Raw genomic sequence first — 18406 nt, 5'->3', positions numbered from 1 at the left:
ACTTTATATGGTTGGAAAGCTACTGAAATTATCTAGCCAATGCCACTGGCCTCATGGCCAGATTCTTTGTAGAATAAATGTGATAAAAATAACAAGACAGGGACTTTTCCCTATTCAAATAATTCTTAAAAATCAACCAAAATAGATATCAAGTTAATTCCAACTCTAATAGCTCACATTTGACTTACACTAATTTTTTATGCAATAAAATGGTGTGGTCACTTTGTATGATCATGCCATAGTTTAAGGAATGGATATTATGGCTAGTTTAACTAGTTGATATTGTCCAAAACTATTAAAGTAAATTATGTGGAGTCTTACACTTCATTTAAACTTGTCTCACATGGATTCATGGGATGTTTGGACCCCTGGTTCCAAACTCTCTTATATGAATTACTTGAGAGTTAAATCAAATATAGTGTTATTTAAATAGTATGAGGTGATCTACCTCATTTAAATCATTTTCCCAAATGATGATGATGAACATTTGACTTAGGTCAATATGAGTTCATCCATGATTGTTGGAGAAATTAAATCTTAAGAAGATTGCAATGAGAGGAAATTATTTCTCAAGAACCCTATGGAAACTATCATTTACATAGGAAATACAAAGAAGTGAAATCTATTTAAATCCCACAACCCATGCACTCTAGTTAATTTATTTGTGTGCATAGACTAGTTTGTGTGTTGTATGTGATGTATGGAATAGCCATTGAATTAGTGAGTAATTATACTCGTATTCCAATTTAGACGGTAGCACCGGAGAGTACGCCGAAGAAGAAGGTTGCTACCAAGAGGAGGAGGAGGAACAGCTTTGAGAACTACCAAGGCAAGCTATACTCTTGCAAGCTACTACCAAGCTAATATTCTTGCAAAGTGCAAAGCCCCTTTATGGGCAAGGCACCATGTTTCTTATCTTTTCTTATATGAACCCATCCCAAGTTTTTACTTTACAAGTTTTTACTTGTTTTCTAAATGAGTTACTTTTATAGTTAACTTTGGTCGAAGTACAAGTTGATTACTAGAGTAGTGAGTTAGTCTCTCCAAGCAAAGCCAGATAGCACCCCTCATGATTTAGAGCTAGTGCTAATGAAATAAAACTTGACTACTCTAGATGGGAACAATATGATTTTGAAATGAATTTGAAACCTTGGAATGATGATGCATTCCATTGAATGATTTTTGAAGGTGAATATGACCAAGAGAAGATGGTGATTTTTGATAAAACATGATGTTGGTTTGAATGCGATACCTTTCCAATTATTAAGTACCCCCACAATACCTGATTATGGGTAGGGCTTAACTGGAAGTTTATGCGTCTTAGTATGGGTTCCCTCTAAACAAGCGTCATCGGGGTTATGCCGAAAGCTGCCTCTACCACAAAAGAAACGATATGATATGATGCGAAATGAGGTGAATGTCCGGCCCAAGCCCTCGTGCAGCTTCCCGTGCTGACTGTCTCGTCTTCACCGGGAGGCCAAGCTCATGGGGAGAGGTGCTCATACTAGGAATCGTAAGTGAAAGGTTATGGTTGATGATCCGCGTATCGTGTTACGATGATTCGGGGAAATCCCGACGGATGAAATCAAATGTTGTGGCACAAGTGTGCAACCTCTGCAGAGTGTAAACCTATTCGAATAGCCGCGTCCACGGTTACGGACGGTTGGAAAGGCCATACAGTTTCCGATGTCATATCTTTGAAAATGATGTTGAAAAGGATGGTGGTGAAATGACTTGTGGTGGATTGAATTGAAATCACCACTTGAATGGTGGGAATGACACTAATGTTCCCACTTGAGTTAGTTAGCACTTGAACTAAGCTTTTCTCAAAACTTTGTGAACTAAAACTAGCTTTAAGCAAATAAACTAGAGCTTAGCAAACCCTACTAGAATATCTAGCACTTACATTAGTATTAGTTTGCGAGTACTCAACGTACTCACGGCTTTGTCCCTGGCTATTCAAATGGCCAGAGTATGAAGATGACCAAGGAGATGACCATCAGGACGTCTACGACAACTAAGCGCCTTCCGACGTCAAGCGTTGGCCTGTGGACTCGAGAGTCTTTGTATCTTACGCTTCCGCTATGTTGAACTATGAACTTGTGTTTGTTCGTTGATCAATAGATCAACTATTCGTGTAATATGGATCATGTGATTCCAAATTTGTAAGACTTATGGTTTGTAATGAATGATGATCTGTGATACTTAACTATTATGCCTCGCAACAACAATATTCCCGGGATTGCGATGTATGACATAATAGGCATTCGGACTTAAAAATCCGGGTGTTGACAAGTTGGTATCGAGCCATTGTTTGACCTTAGAAGACCTTAGTTAGAATGGGCGTTCCGAAAAACTTAACTTTGAAATCAAATGAAAGAAACTATTTGTGAAAAATTTCTACACTCTTGTCTTGGAGACTTTGCCAAAATTTGATGAATCATGTTCTATCTTATTTGACTCAACTTAAAATTTTGCCACACTTTGCACTCTCTAACTTACTCAACCAATTCTCTTTCAGATGGAGCCGAATGAACCCATCAACACCAAGTTTTACCAGCTTGGGAACGGAGGGAGCTTGATCTTCGAGCACGACCTCAACGCCATCTCTGACTTCCTTGGGCGCCCACACCCCGAGTTTCACGGGGTTCAGCTGGACGACACGCCCGGAGGAGAGTTGCAGTGGGTGATCACTACCGACTTGAGGGGCAAGATGGAGCCTCCCACTTCTGAGAGGATCCTCTTCTCCTTCCGCGAGAGCAACTGGCTCGACGGACTCGCACGTGGCCTACAGGAGGCACTTGCGCGCCTCTGTGGACAGAACGTGGTGCGCATCCTCGCCTCTCGCTACGCCCACCTTGTGCGCCGTGATGCCGCGGGAGTGCCCATGGAGCTGCAGCCGCACCCGGAGTTGAGGCACCATGCTGAGCACCTGGACTTCATGCTCTACTAGACTCAGAAGGACCTCGACGCCTCTCGCGCTTACGCGAACCAGACCCATGCTCACATCACCGAGCAGGGTTAGGCGATCAAGCTACTCAACAACGACCGCAGGAGCCTTCGCCAGCAGCGTGCCAAGAAGGACGCTACGATTCGTCGCCTTCGCGCCCGGATCGCGTCACTTGAGGCCACTGTCAAGGCACAGGAGAATCAGATTCGTCAGCTGGAGGATGACGATGGAGGCATCGACATTCGAGGAGGAGACGCCTTTCTGAGCGACGACGACGACTTTGAGGAGGACGAGAACACCGAGGAGGAGGACTACGAGTTTCTGGAGGCAGGACCCGACGACTACGTCCCGATCGATATCGATGATGAGGAGTAGTTGCACTAGTTCCACTTATAGTAGGTGTGAGTTGTATCCTGTCCCTTGTATCGTAGCATGAGAATGGTTCTTAAAACCATGAGTATGTGTGTAGTTTGTACTATGTGTTGCATGAATGAATGAATGTTATGTTTGTCATGAAAAGATTACAAGTTTTCAAATGCTTTTCAAACTTAACCAAAATAAACCATAGAATGTTCCCTCTTATCTCATGATCTTCTATATCTTCAGATGGCCCCTCCAAATCGCACCAACGACGCGATGCTGCAACTTCTGCAAACCATGCTTGCAGACCGGGAAACCGAAAGAGCCGAACGCCAAGCCAACCTCATCGCCTTGCAGAACATCGCCAACCAAGGCCATGGAAATCATGACCACCCCGGGTCAAAGCTCAAGAACTTTCAAAACACCAACCCTCCAGTATTTAGCAAGACCGAAGAACCCCTCGATGCCGACGATTGGCTCCAGACTGTGGAGAACAATCTGGAGGTAGCCGGAGTGGAAGCCAACGAGAAAGTCTTGTTCGCCACCCACTATCTCGCTGGACCAGCCCGCGCTTGGTGGACAAGCACCCGTGCCATGAATGGAGGTCAATTCATGACTTGGGAGGATTTCAAACTCAAGTTCAGCAAGTACCATGTACCCCCGGGTCTTATCAAAAAGATGAGGGATGAATTCCGTGAGCTGAAACAAGGTCGCATGACGGTGGTTGAATACCGCGACAAGTTTCTCACTTTGTCAAGGTATGCCCCTGATGAGACTGACACCGTTGAGAAGAGGAAGGAGAGATTCCTGAACGGACTGCATGATGAGATGCAGACTGTCCTCGTCAACATCCCCTTCGCCGACCTCGAAGCCCTTGTTGACTCCGCCATCCAGATGGAGGGCAAGTTAAACCAAGCCAATGAGAACCGCAAGCGCCGCATGGCAAATCAAAGTGGATCAAGCCACCCCCAAAAGTTTCGCCCTAGCTCAAGCGGAGGTTTCACTCCGAGAAACAACAAACCCCCGATGCAGAACTCTCGCCCCGGTTATCAGAACCGGAGCGGAGGAAACTCCAAGCCGGGAGGCTACAACAACAACAACAACAACTACAACCGCGCTCCACCCCGAGCCCCTAACAACACCAACACCAACACCGCTCCCAGAACCGGAAGCAATGCCGTTCCCGTCGCGAACAAGCAGGACAAGAGCACTATCACTTGTTATGAGTGTGGTGTAGTGGGGCACTACTCCAACGAGTGTCCCAAGCGCCTCGCCAAGCTCGCCGGCAACACCGCTGCACCTGCTCAGCAGCAACGCCGTGTCTCCACCGGCAAGAAGTTCGCCCCCAACAACCCCAACAACCGCAACGGCCGCCTCTACCACATGAACGCTGAAGAAGCCCAGGAAGCACCAGATGTTGTGCTGGGTATGTTTTCTGTCAACCACATCCCTGCTAGAGTGTTGTTTGATTCCGGAGCATCTCATTCCTTTGTCACCGAAGACTTTGCATCAACAAGTAAAATTCAACCCCTTAGTTTGAAGCATGTTATGATAGTTCAAATCCCCGGATCAACCACCAAAGCCGAAAATTTTGCAAAAATGTGCCAATCAAAATCCATGATGTAGATTTCTTTGCAAATCTAATCATACTTGGAACCAAAGGTTTGGAAGTTGTCCTAGGAATGGACTCGGATGTCCAAGCACAATGGATTGATAGATCTGCGCCAAGAAAGCCATAACCATGACTAGCAGCACCGGTATCGTAGTTGAGCACGTCTCGAAAAACTACCCGTAAAATTTACCCGCAACCAAAGTGTATCCAAGCCAACTCCGGATCAAATCGGGGTCGTCTTGTCGCTACCCTGATGTGTTTCCGGATGATCTACCCGGTATGCCCCCGGATCGGGATATCGAGTTTATCATCGAGTTAATCCCCGGAACTGGACCCATCGCCCAGAGAGCCTACAGCATGAACGCAGCCGAACTTGTGGAGCTGAAGAAGCAAATCGATGACATGTTAGCCAAAGGTTTGATTAGACCAAGTGCATCCCCCTGGAGATCCCCCGTCTTATTTGTCGACAAGAAGGATGGTGCAAATCGTTTATGCACGGACTATCGTAAGCTTAACGATGTCACCATCAAAAACAAATACCCCTTACCCAAGATCGAAGACTTGTTTGACCAACTCACCGGATCCCGAGTTTTCTCCAAAATCGATCTTAGAACTGGATATCACCAACTGAAGATCCGAGCCACCGACATTCCAAAAACTGCCTTTACCACCAGATATGGGTTGTATGAGTACAACGTCATGTCGTTTGGACTGACCAATGCCCCCGCTTATTTCATGAATCTCATGAATAAGATCTTCATGAACTTTTTGGACAAATTTGTCGTTGTTTTCATCGACGACATTTTGGTCTACTCCAAGTCCGAAGAGGAACATGAACAGCATTTGGAAATTGTCCTAGAAACCCTTAGACAGCACCAGTTGTATGCCAAGTTTAGCAAGTGTGAGTTTTGGCTGGAAGAAGTTGGATTCCTGGGACATATCTTGTCTGCCGGCGGAATTGCCGTAGATCCCGCCAAAATCAAAACTGTTATGGAATGGCAAGCCCCAACCACACAAACCGAGGTCCGCGCTTTTCTTGGATTAGCCGGATACTACCGCAGATTTGTAGAAGGTTTTTCGAGCATCGCTCGACCAATGACCCAACTGCTGAAAAAGGACAGAAAGTTTGAGTGGACCGATAAATGTGAAGTGAGCTTTCAACAGCTCAAGAGTAGACTGACAACAGCCCCAATCCTGATCATGCCAGATATCGCAAAGCCTTTTGACATATATTGCGACGCCTCCAAGACTGGACTTGGATGCGTGCTTATGCAGGAAGGCAAGGTTGTATCCTACCTTTCAAGACAACTCAAGCAACATGAACAGAACTACCCAACCCATGACCTCGAGCTTGCAGCCGTGGTCTTAGCCTTGAAAGTTTGGCGTCATTACCTCATGGGTAATCGATGCGAGATCTACTCCGACCACAAAAGCCTCAAATACATATTCACCCATAAAGAGTTGAACATGAGACAACGCCGATGGATCGAATTGATCAAGGATTACGACATGGAGATTCACTACCACCCCGGCAAGGCCAATGTGGTAGCGGATGCTTTGAGTCGACCGCCGTGCCGCTTGAACTCCATGCTCGCAACCGAACAGCCCAGCTTGCATCAAGAGTTTGAACAGCTCAGTACTTGAACTTGTTAGTGAAGGATTCCTAGCCAGCATAGAACTCGCAACCCACCTTGGTTGGTCAGATCAAGGAAGCCCGTAAGGACAACGCTAGCATTGACGGAATCAAGAAACAGATAGCCGCAGAAAAGCCCCGGGATTCACCGTAGACGAAGCCGGAGTACTTTGGTACAAAGAACGTCTCTCGCGTACCATCGGACTCGACTTGAAACAAGTCATCCTGCAAGAAGCCCATGACACCCTTTATTCAATCCACCCCGGAGGTACCAAGATGTACCAGGACCTAAAAGAACAATTTTGGTGGCACGGAATGAAGAGAGAGATCGGTAGCTACATCGCTAAGTGTGACATCTGTCAGAGAGTCAAGGCAGAACACCAAAGACCCGCCGGACTGTTGCAACCCCTTCAGATTCCGGAATGGAAATGGGACTCCGTAGGAATGGACTTTATCACCGGACTGCCCAAATCCAGCAAAGGCAATGATTCCATATGGGTAGTGGTCAATAGATTGACCAAGGTCGCCCATTTCATCGCCGTCAAAACCACCTATCAAGGCCCAAAGTTAGCTGAACTCTACATCTCCAGAATAGTCGCTTTGCACGGAACCCCCAAATCGATAGTGTCAGATAGAGGATCACAGTTCACCTCAAGGTTCCGGCGAAAGTGCATGAAGGACTAGGCACCCGCCTAAATTTCAGCACCGCCTATCACCCTCGTGACCGACGGACAGATCGAGAGAGTAAACCGGATATCGGAAGACATGCTTAGAGCATGCGTACCGGAATACGGATCCAAGTGGGAAGACTGCCTACCTTACGCAGAATTCTCCTACAACAATAGTTACCAAGCCAGCCTACAGATGGCCCCCTTTGAAGCCTTGTACGGAAGGAAGTGCCGTACCCCCCTGAACTGGTCAGAAGTCGGAGAGAGTCAAGTCTTCGGCCCTGACGTTCTTCGCGAAGCCGAAGAGAAAGTCCACAAAATCCGCGAGTACCTCAAGACTGCGCAATCCAGACAGAAGAGCTACGCCGACAAGAGACGTCGGGAGATGACCTTTGAGATCGGAGATTTCGTCTATCTCAAAGTATCCCCCTTGAAAGGAATGCAAAGGTTTCAGCTGAAAGGAAAGCTTGCACCTCGCTATGTAGGACCTTTCCAAGTCCTCAGCCTCCGAGGTGAAGTATCTTATCAACTGGAGTTGCCTGAAGAAATGTCGGCTGTGCACGACGTTTTTCATATCTCACTTCTCCGGAAATGCCTTGAAGTCCCTGAGAAGACCGAAGTGTTCAAGAACATCGATCACCGATCGGTGGATATCAACAAGGATCTGACTTACCGCGAAGTGCCGATTCGCATCCTGGAAGAAGCTTACCGAACCACCCGCACCCGAAGCATCAAGTTTCTGAAGATCCAATGGAGCAATCATACCGAGGATGAAGCCACATGGGAACGCGAAGACTTCATGAAGAAGGAATACCCAGATCTCTTTAGTACCTAACTTTCTTTTCGATCTCGGGACGAGATCTTTTGTAAGGGGGAAGGGTTTGTAACACCCCAAATTTCAATAAAAAGAAAGTTAGAGAATTCCAGAAAACAAAATTTCAAACCAACAAAAACTTTTCTTTTTGCATATAGTACCATGCATAGGACTTGTGCATTTGAGTGATATGCCATGATGATTGTTATTACCTGTATTTGATATGCTCTAAAACCCTAGGGTGATCATATGAAGATCACCAACCAAATAAAATCAAAGAGGAAGAAAATCCATAAAATGCAAAACCCTAAAAACCCTCACATATGCCCTATGGCATTTTTCTAAATTTTGACCCTAGACCTATTTAGTCTTCACCATTAGTTGAATAAGGTTGGTAAATCCTTATTACAACTTTTGGAATCAAAGATTCACAATGCAAATGATTTTCAAACACAAAAACCACTCACATGTGATAATGGTCAATTTTGACAATTATAGTCTGATCACCACTTTGAGCCCCTGCACTTCAATTTTCCCAAACCAATTCTTGCTAACTCTTTGCACCATTTCAAAGCCAACATCAAGGTGAACAACTTTTATGAAGATCACCCTGCCAAATTCATCTTTGATCATTAGCTATGCTCATCCAAAGTCTTAACTTTTTAACATATTCAACATTCCTCCCTTAGCCATTTTGGGCCAATTTTTGAATTCTAATTTTTCCACCACCACCTCAATTCACCTCTGGTCCTTTACAACTATTATCAACCCTCACTTTTCAAACACCTTCACCATTTGAATTATTTCAAATTTGGACAATTTTGTAAATTCCAAAATTGAACACTATTACACACTATTGCAAATAGTGATTCTACCCTAACTAACCTACCCCATTAGCTCCCTACTGGTCCCCTCGGTTCCCTCTCTCACTAACCCCAAGCATAGAAACCCTAGGGAGGGAGAGAGAACAAGCAAGACATGGCCATGCCGGCCCATGCCGGCCATGTTCTTCTCCCCCTCTCATCCTTGCTCGCCACCCCTGGCCCTGGTGTCCAACGTCGCCACCGTGCGCATCCACCTCGCCTAGCACCCACCAGCTCGCCGTAGCCGACGTAGACTCGCCGGAGATCGCGTGCCCCGGTCGCCCTCGGATGCCGCTCGCGTCGCGACCATGCGCGCCCTGGACGCGCACTGGCCACGCGCCGCGCAGCCCCTCGCTCACGCCCTGGACCCCCTTTCTTCACCAAGCACGCCGCCGTGACACCTCAGCCGCGCCAGACACGCGCCCAGACCAGACCCTGGACCGCCGCCGCCGTGAACGGGGAAGAAGATCCCGCCACTGCCGCGACATGCCCGGAAGCAATGCGACCCAACCAGGCCCCCTCCGACCAAGCTGTCGCCACCGTTCGCCTCGCCTGGACACGTAGAGCATCGCCATGACCACGCCTAGCTCGACCAGCCGCCGGAGAAGCCGCGCCATAGTCGCCCGCATCACTGCCCCGCCACCCTCTCTCAATCCTATAAATACGAGGTTCCCTGGAAGCAACGGAGCACACCATCTCACTCCCCATCCTTCACCACTTCGCCTCGCACCGTTAGCCACCTTGATCGTCGCCGGAGCAAGGCCAATCGCACGCTCGGAGCCGCGGAAGCCCTGGAGAAATCGCCATTGATCCAGGCCACCTCGAGCTCCGCCACTGCTACCAGCTGCTTCGCCGTCGTCCACATCTACCTCGCGCACACTGCCATACCTTGCTGGAGCCGCGGTGAGCTCTCCCACCCCCTACCAGAGCCGCCGGTGAACTCCCCTCTCGCCGGCGGAACGATGAACTGGAGCCGTTCGATCGGATTCTAATCCTACGCCCCACATTGAAACATACCGCTTCGGGCGTTATGAGCCACTGACGCCTGGACCCCACCCTTTCAGGCAGCCCGCGCGGCACTGGACCGTGGCTGGGCTGGCATTGGGCCGTTTTAATTGAATCTGGCCCGTTTAGTTTCCCGCCGGCCCTTTAATTCAAATCTGGTTTAAATATTTACAAATGAATTTTAATACTGCCCAAACTTTGAAATTAAATAGTTTCAAATTGGCTAAACCAAATTTAGTGAACTTTATATGGTTGGAAAGCTACTGAAATTATCTAGTCAATGCCACTGGCCTCATGGCCAGATTCTTTGTAGAATAAATGTGATAAAAATAACAAGATAGGGACTTTTCCCTATTCAAATAATTCTTAAAAATCAACCAAAATAGATATCAAGTTAATTCCAACTCTAATAGCTCACATTTGACTTACACTAATTGTTTATGCAATAAAATGGTGTGGTCACTTTGTATGATCATGCCATAGTTTAAGGAATGGATATTATGGCTAGTTAAACTAGTTGATATTGTCCAAAACTATTAAAGTAAATTATGTGGAGTCTTACACTTCATTTAAACTTGTCTCACATGGATTCATGGGATGTTTGGACCCCTGGTTCCAAACTCTCTTATATGAATTACTTGAGAGTTAAATCAAATATAGTGTTATTTAAATAGTATGAGGTGATCTACCTTATTTAAATCATTTTCCCAAATGATGATGATGAACATTTGACTTAGGTCAATATGAGTTCATCCATGATTGTTGGAGAAATTAAATCTTAAGAAGATTGCAATGAGAGGAAATTATTTCTCAAGAACCCTATGGAAACTATCATTTACACAGGAAATACAAAGAAGTGAAATCTATTTAAATCCCACTACCCATGCACTCTAGTTAATTTATTTGTGTGCATAGACTAGTTTGTGTGTTGTATGTGATGTATGGAATAGCCATTGAATTAGTGAGTAATTATACTCGTATTCCAATTTAGACGGTAGCACCGGAGAGTACGCCGAAGAAGAAGGTTGCTACCAAGAGGAGGAGGAGGAACAGTTTGAGAACTACCAAGGCAAGCTATACTCTTGCAAGCTACTACCAAGCTAATATTCTTGCAAAGTGCAAAGCCTCTTTATGGGCAAGGCACCATGTTTCTTATCTTTTCTTATATGAACCCATCCCAAGTTTTTACTTTACAAGTTTTTACTTGTTTTCTAAATGAGTTACTTTTATAGTTAACTTTGGTCGAAGTACAAGTTGATTACTAGAGTAGTGAGTTAGTCTCTCCAAGCAAAGCCAGATAGCACCCCTCATGATTTAGAGCTAGTACTAATGAAATAAAACTTGACTACTCTAGATGGGAACAATATGATTTTGAAATGAATTTGAAACCTTGGAATGATGATGCATTCCATTGAATGATTTTTGAAGGTGAATATGACCAAGAGAAGATGGTGATTTTTGATAAAACATGATGTTGGTTTGAATGCGATACCTTTCCAATTATTAAGTACCCCCACAATACCTGATTATGGGTAGGGCTTAACTCGGAAGTTTATGCGTCTTAGTATGGGTTCCCTCTAAACAAGCGTCATCGGGGTTATGCCGAAAGCTGCCTCTACCACAAAACAAACGATATGATATGATGCGAAATGAGGTGAATGTCCGGCCCAAGCCCCTGTGCAGCTCCCAGGCCGACTGTCTGTCTTCACTGGGAGGCCAAGCTCATGGGGAGAGGTGCTCATACTAGGATTCGTAAGTGAAAGGTTATGGTTGATGATCCGCGTACTTTGTTACGATGATTCGGGGAAATCCCGACGGATGAAATCAAATGTTGTGGCACAAGTGTGCAACCTCTGCAGAGTGTAAACCTATTCGAATAGCCGCGTCCACGGTTACGGACGGTTGGAAAGGCCATACGGCTTTCCGATGTCATATCTTTGAAAATGATGTTGAAAAGGATGGTGGTGAAATGACTTGTGGTGGATTGAATTGAAATCACCACTTGAATGGTGGGAATGACACTAATGTTCCCACTTGAGTTAGTTAGCACTTGAACTAAGCTTTTCTCAAAACTTTGTGAACTAAAACTAGCTTTAAGCAAATAAACTAGAGCTTAGCAAACCCTACTAGAATATCTAGCACTTACATTAGTATTAGTTTGCGAGTACTCAACGTACTCACGGCTTTGTCCCTGGCTATTCAAATGGCCAGAGTATGAAGATGACCAAGGAGATGACCAGCAGGACGCCTACGACAACTAAGCGCCTTCCGACGTCAAGCGTTGGCCTGTGGACTCGAGAGTCTTTGTATCTTACGCTTCCGCTATGTTGAACTATGAACTTGTGTTTGTTCGTTGATCAATAGATCAACTATTCGTGTAATATGGATCATGTGATTCCAAATTTGTAAGACTTATGGTTTGTAATGAATGATGACTGTGATACTTAACTATTATGCCTCGCAACAACAATATTCCTGGGATTGCGATGTATGACATAATAGGCATTCGGACTTAAAAATCCGGGTGTTGACAGCGGTGGCGTCGATGGAGATGGCTTCCGGGGGCACTTCCCCGTCTCGGCAGGGTGCCGGAACAGAGACTTCTGTCCCCCGAATTGGAGTTTCGCGATGGCGGCGGCGCCCGGAGTCTTTCCTGAGTTTCGTCAATTGGTCTCGCGTTTTTAGGTCGAAAGGGCTTATATAGGGAAGAGGCGGCGCAGAGGGGCAACAGGGTGCCCTCCCCATAGGCCGGCGCGGCCGGGGCTGGCCCGCGCCGCCATATTGTGTGGTGGCCCCTGGCACCCCTCTCGTCCCCCTCTGACTTTCTGGAAGGTTCCGGGAAAAATAAGGTCCTGGGTCTTCGTTTCGTCGAATTCCGAGAATATTGCCCGAACAGCCTTTCTGGAACCAAAAACAACAGAAAACAGCAACTGGCCCTTCGGCATCTCGTTAATAGGTTAGTTCCGGAAAATGCATAAAAACATTATAAAGTGCAAGCAAAACATGTAAGTATTGTCATAAAACAAGCATGGAACATCAGAAATTATAGGTACGTTGGAGACGTATCAGGTAGTAAAAGAAGCGAGTGTTCTTGATCTTGTTCACATTCTGTCCACACAGATGGGCAAGTGCTTCTTGCATGGCTTTGGCTATTCCATCCTTCCAAGTGTTTCCCTTCACAGAAAACCCATATGGTTTCCCAAATTGGGGCTCCTAGCGTTCCCCTCAGATCTGTAGTAACTTCCCATTGAGGTTGTCTTCCCGACTGATTATTGAGTGGCACTCCAAAGAACTCGGGATACGGGCGTCCTAAATACTCAACTAGTTGTTCCAAATCCTTCTCGAACATTAGGTCTCCTTCGTGGCCAATCTGATAAGACTTACAGTTGTACTCCATCTATGAACAATTAGGATGAGTAAGTTACACTACAAGAAAAGTTACCATGGAAGACGAAGTTGAAGTCGCGCCGTGGTTGCTGGTGTACCATGGCCGACGATTTTTGGTCTCTCCGTTGTGCATGTCAAAATGTTTTTTCTCGTTTTTGAGGCCACCTAGCCCGACGAAAACGGCCAAAACGTCGCGTATGGTGGCCCGGGACGTGGTGCATCTCGAAATCTCGGGTTCGCCGGCCGAGTCAACGCAAATCCGCACCGCCAAGGGATGTACGGCCCAGATGGCAGCCTCTCTGGCATTGTTTTTTTTTCTCGATCGCGCCATCTCGTTCAACGCTCCCCGATCGAGCCGTTTACGATGCAGGATCATGGGTCCCACATGTCATCCTCTATGAACCAAAATTCTTTCTATTCTTGGATTTTTTTTGACCCCCGATTTCCGGCTACTTCCTTTTTCTTTTGATCCCTTGCCGCCTTGGAAACGTTGAGACCGCCGTCTGCTAAATGGGACCCGCATGTCATCCTCTATGTGCAATCAACTTTCTTTTCTTGGAGTTTTTTTGGCACCTCATATTTGGTCACTTGCCTTTTCCTTTCGATCCCCCGCCGCCTCTCAAACGGTGAGACCGCTGCCGCTAAATGGGACCCGCATGTCATCCTCTATGTACTATGAAACTTTCTTTTCTTGAATTATTTTTGGCTCCCGATATTTGGTCACTTGTCTTTTTCTTTCGATCCCGTGCAGCCTCTCAAACGGTGATACCGCTGTCGCTAAATGGGACCCGCATGTCATCCTCTATGTACAATCAAGTTTCTTTTCTTGAATTATTTTTGGATCCCGATATTTGGTCACTTGCCTTTTTCTTTCGATCTCATGCCACGTTTGAAACGTTGAGGAACCTCGTGGCTCATGGGACCCGCATGTCATCCTCTATGTCCATCAACTATCTTTTCTTGGATTTTTTTGACCCCCTAATTTCTGGCTACTTTCTTTTTCTTTTGATCTCAAGTTGCATTTGAAACGTTGGGACCGCTGCTGCAAAATGGGACCCACATGTCATCATGTATGTACAATAAAAGTTTCTTTTCTTGGATTATTTTCCACCCTCTGACTTTTGGTCATTTGCCTTTTTCTTTCGATCTCATGCCGCCTTTGAAAACGTTGAGGAACCTGCTGGCTCATGGGACCCGCATGTCATCCTGTATGTACTATAAAAGTTTTTTTCATGGATTTTTTTTCTTTTGATCCCCTGCCGCCTTGGAAACGTTGAGTAAGATGCTGACTCATGGGACCCGCATGTCATCCTCTATGTACAATCAACTTTCTTTTTTTTTTTTGATCTCCAGCCGCATTTGAAACGTTGAGACCGCTGCTGCTAAATGGGACCCGCATGTCATCCTCTATGTACAATAAAGTTTCTTTTCTTGGATTATCTTTGGCTCCTGATATTTTGTCACTTGCCTTTTTCTTTCGATCCCATGCCGCCTTTGAAACGTTGAGTAAGCTGCTGGCTCATGGGTCCCGCATGTCATCCTCTACGAACAATAAAATTTTCCTTTCTTGGAGTTATTTTTGACCCCTAATTTCTCGTTATTTGCCTTTTTCTTTTGATCTCCTGCCCCTTTTGAAACGATGAGGACGTCATATGGTGGTCGGTCCCACATGTCATCCTCTATGAACATTAAAAGTTTCCTTTGATGGATTTATTTTGAACCTCTAATTAATTTCTGGATATTTTTTTTTCTTTTGATCCCCTGCCGCCTTGGAATCGTTGAGGATGCTGCTGCCTCATGGGTCCCGCATGTCATCCTCTCAGAACGGTAAATGTTTCTTTTCTTGGATTTTGTTTACCAAACGATTTTTGACTTATTTTTTCTTTCGATCTCCTCGCCGCCTTTAAAACGTTGAGGACGCCGCCGGCTCACGGGTCCCACATGTCAGCCTCTATGAAGAATAAACGCTGAGGATGCTGCTGCCTCATGGGTCCCGCATGTCATCCTCTCAGAACGAAAATGTTTCTTTTCTTGGATTTTTTACCAACAGATTTTTGGTTTATTTTTTCTTTCCATCCCCTGCCGCCTTTAAAACGTTGACGACGCTCGCTGGCTCATGGGTCCACGATGTCAGCCTCCCGTACAAGAAACATGTGATATCTTGATTATTTTGCGGACAATAAACGAGTGTATTGCGCTCCGAGCTATTGCAAACGGATAAATTAAATCTTTATTTTTACATAAACAAACTTATATGTTGAATCTCCTTGTTTTTTGTTTTTGCGAAGCATAGGACTTTCCTGTTTTTTTAGAAAAATCCGAACTTTCCTGCTTTGGAGTGGGCTGAAATTGTACGAGTCAAAAGGCCCAGCAGGATAGTTCGAAGACCCAGATGTCCAGATGCAGCCCAATGGAAATCTTTATTTTCCTGGTTTTTTTCACCCCATGATTTCTGGCTACTTCATTTTTCTTTTGGTCCTGTGCCGCCTTGGAAACGTAGAGACCGCTGCTGCAAAATGGGACCCGCATGTCATCCTCTATTTTACAATAAAATTTCATTTCTTGGATTATTTTTGGCTCCTGATATTTGGTCACTTGCCTTTTTCTTTTGATCCCGTGCAACCTCTCAAACGGTGATACCGCTGCTGCAAAATGGGACCCGCATGTCATCCTCTATGTACAATCAAGTTTCTTTTCTTGAATTATTTTTGGCTCCTGATATTTGGTCACTTGCCTTTTTCTTGCGATCTCATGCCACGTTTGAAACGTTGAGGAACCCGCAGGCTCATGGGACCCGCATGTCATCCTCTATGTACAATAAAACTTTCTTTTCTTGGATTTTTTTTGGCACCTCATATTTGGTCACTTGCCTTTTTGTTTCGATCCCCTGCCGCCTCTCAAACGGTGATACCGCTGCTCCTAAATGGGACCCGCATGCCATTCTCTATGTACAATCAAGTTTATTTTCCTGAATTATTTTTGGATCCTGATATTTGGTCACTTGCCTATTTCTTTCGATCTCATGCCACGTTTGAAACGTTGAGGAACCTGCAGGCTCATGGGACCCGCATGTCATCCTCTATGTACTACAAAAGTTCATTTTCTTGGTTTTTTTTCACCCTCTGATTTTTGGCTATTTCCTTTTTGTTTTGATCCCCTGCCGCCTTTGAAATGTTGAGGACTCTGCTGCCTCATAGGTCCCACATGTCAGCATGTATGAACGATAAAGCTTTCCTTTCTTGGAGTTTTTTTACCCCCTAATTTCTGGCTACTTTCTTTTCTTTGATCTCAAGCTGCATTTGAAACGTTGGGATAGCTGCTGCAAAATGGGACCCGCATGTCATCCTCTATGTACAATAAAAGTTTCTTTTCTTGGATTATGTTTCACCCTCTGATTTTTGGTCACTTGCCTTTTTCTTTCGATCTCATGACGCCTTTGAAAACATTAAGGAACCTGCTAGCTCATGGGACCCGCATGTCATCCTCTATGTACAATCCACTTTCTTTTTCTTTTGATCTCAAGCCGCATTTGAAACATTGAGACCGCTGCTGCTAAATGGGACCCGCATGTCATCCTCTATGCACAATAAAGTTTCTTTTCTTCGATTATCTTTGGCTCCTGATATTTTGTCACTTGCCTTTTTCTTTCGATCTCATGCCGCCTTTGAAACGTTGAGTAAGCTGCTGGCTCATGGGTCCCGCATGTCATCATCTACGAACAATAAAAGTTTCCTTTCTTGGAGTTATTTTTTACCCCTAATTTTTGGCTACTTCCTTTTTCTTTTGATCCCCTGCCGCCTTTGAAACGTTGAGGATTCTGCTGGCTCATGGGTCCCACATGTCAGCCTCTATGAACAATAAACCTTTCCTTTCCTGGAGTTATTTTGACCTCTAATTTCTGGTTATTTCGCCTTTTTTAAAATCCTGTGTCGCCTTGGAAACGTTGAGGATGCTGCTGCCTCATGGGTCCCGCATGTCATCCTCTCAGAACGATAAATGTTTCTTTTTTTTTGGATTTTTTTACCAACTGATTTTTTTTTGATCCTCTGCCGTCTTTAAAACGTTGACGACGCTGCTGGCTCATGGGTACCCGATGTCAGCCTCCCCGTACAAGAAACATGTGATATCTTGATTATTTTGCAGACAATAAAAAGTGTATTTCGCTCTGAGCTATTGCAAACGGAAAAAAATAAATCTTTACTTTTAAATAAACAAACTTATATGTTGAATCTCCTTGTTTTTTGTTTTCGCGAAGCATAGGACTTTCCTGCTTTGGAGTGGGCTCAAATTGTACGAGTCCAAAAGCGTCCAAGCAGGATAGTTCGAAGCCCGGACGACCGATGCAGCCCAATTGAAATCTTTCTTTTCTTGGATTTTTTTGAGCCCCTGATTTCTGGCTACTTCCTTTTTTTGGAAACGTTGAGAACGCTGCTGCAAAATAGGACCCGCATGTCATCCTCTATGTACAATAAAAATAATTTCTTGGATTATTTTTGGCTCCTGATATTTGGTCACTTGCATTTTTCTTTTGATCTCATGCCGTCTTTGAAACGTTCAGACCGTCACTGCAAAATGGGACCCGCATGTCATCCTCTATGTACAATAAAAATTACTTTTCTTGGATTATTATTTTTGGCCCCCGATATTTGGTCACTTGTCTTTTTCTTTCGATCTCATGCCACGTTTGAAACGTTGAGGAACCTCGCTGGCTCATGGGACCCGCATGTCATCCTCTATGTGCTATAAAAGTTTATTTTCTTGGTTTTTTTTCACCCTCCGATTTTTGGCTATTTCCTTTTTCTTTTGATCCCCTGCCGCCTTGGAAACGTCGAGTAAGCCGTCGCAAAATGGGACCCGCATGTCATCCTCTATGTACAATCAACTTTCTTTTCGTGGCTACTTTCTTTTTCTTTTGATCTCAAGCCGCATTTGAAACGTTGAGACCGCTGCTGCAAAATAGGACCCACATGTCATCCTCAATGTAAAATAAAAGTTTCTTTTCTTGGATTATTTTCACCCTCTGATTTTTGGCTATTTCCTTTTTTCTTTCGATCCCCTGCTGCCTTGGAAACGTTGAGGATGCTGCTGCCTCATGGGTCCCACATGTCATCCAC

Source organism: Lolium rigidum, chromosome 3, assembly GCF_022539505.1.
Source record: "Lolium rigidum isolate FL_2022 chromosome 3, APGP_CSIRO_Lrig_0.1, whole genome shotgun sequence".
NCBI lineage: Eukaryota > Viridiplantae > Streptophyta > Magnoliopsida > Poales > Poaceae > Lolium > Lolium rigidum.
The sequence above is the reverse complement of the archived record's forward strand: the minus strand, read 5'-3'. Positions refer to the sequence as shown.